General features: G+C 46.7%; 3 non-coding genes across 3 annotated transcripts; all 3 read right to left on the bottom strand.

Annotated features, from left to right (window-relative positions):
* Positions 1-676: 676 nt before the first annotated feature.
* Pmar_PMAR022156 lies at positions 677-750 on the bottom strand. The gene has a single exon. It is a non-coding gene; the product is annotated as a tRNA-Val (tRNA).
* Positions 751-847: 97 nt separating this feature from the next.
* Positions 848-921, bottom strand: Pmar_PMAR022155. Its single transcript has one exon. It is a non-coding gene; the product is annotated as a tRNA-Val (tRNA).
* Positions 922-1,019: 98 nt separating this feature from the next.
* Pmar_PMAR022154 lies at positions 1,020-1,093 on the bottom strand. The gene has a single exon. It is a non-coding gene; the product is annotated as a tRNA-Val (tRNA).
* Between the last annotated feature and the right edge of the window lie 73 nt (positions 1,094-1,166).

Below are 1,166 nucleotides of genomic sequence, written 5' to 3'. Positions count from 1 at the left end.
ACTGCGTGTTAGGCAGTCGTCATAACCAACTAGACCATTCCAGCAAAACGACATTGGATACAGTGCAAGTGGCAGGTGGACTGAAGGCCCGCTCCCCCTTGGACAAAGTTAACCCCGGAGTTTCTCAGATCATAACATTGTCCAGGGGACACGGGGAGACTCTTTCGCACAATATGCCGTTGCGGGAAGTTCTGTGTATCCGCTTCGTTAAAAAGCGGGAAGTAATGGGTTCTATAGTGGTGATACAGAGCTACTCAGTAGAGAAAATGTTATCATTCATATCACCATCACTTTTGCATTCTATGTGTCACCAATCACCACGATATTGGTTAAAGTGGTTCATCGCTGTGTTGCGTTCTTCTGATAGCGCTGACGGTGTGTGCCCGTGATCATAGGGTAATCCTAAATATACCAACGCTCACTAAAAACGCGTGAACTTGGACGATAAGGCGACGGCGGTCTGGATTTTCCCTAGATTCGGTAGTTAGTGATGCCACTTGACCAAGATGGGGGAGCAGAATTGAGCTGCGCGCGAGCAGAAATGCACGTGCGAAGAGATATGGCGGGGTATAAACGAAACAGTGGGATGAGTATTTGGAGAGACGCGCCAGTTAAACTCGTCAGTGGCCGCATCAATGATACACAGTGATGCAAGTCTTTATATAATAAAGACACATACTGGAACCGAGAATCGAACTCGGGACCTACTGCGTGTGAGGCAGTCGTCATAACCGACTAGACCATTCCAGCAAGGTAGTAATATACCTAATGTTTGTCTCTCGACGACGCACCGTTGCGTTTATGTGTTTGATAAAGTGAGGTGACTCTTATTTTGATAATGATAACATACTGGAACCGAGAATCGAACTCGGGACCTACTGCGTGTTAGGCAGTCGTCATAACCAACTAGACCATTCCAGCAAGTTAAAAATGGAACGAATATTTGTCTCTCACCGACTCCGTTGCATTCTGTGTGTTTGATACAAACTAATGCGAGTCTTTTTATAATGATTGTAACATACTGGAACCGAGAATCGAACTCGGGACCTACTGCGTGTTAGGCAGTCGTCATAACCAACTAGACCATTCCAGCAAAACGACATTGGATACAGTGCAAGTGGCAGGTGGACTGAAGGCCCGCTCCCCCTTGACAAAGTTAACCCCGG

The sequence above is a fragment of the Perkinsus marinus genome (genome assembly GCF_000006405.1).
Source record: "Perkinsus marinus ATCC 50983 genomic scaffold scf_1104296969234, whole genome shotgun sequence".
Lineage (NCBI taxonomy): Eukaryota > Perkinsozoa > Perkinsida > Perkinsidae > Perkinsus > Perkinsus marinus.
Note: the sequence above shows the minus strand (reverse complement) of the source record. Positions and strands in the feature narration are given on the sequence as shown.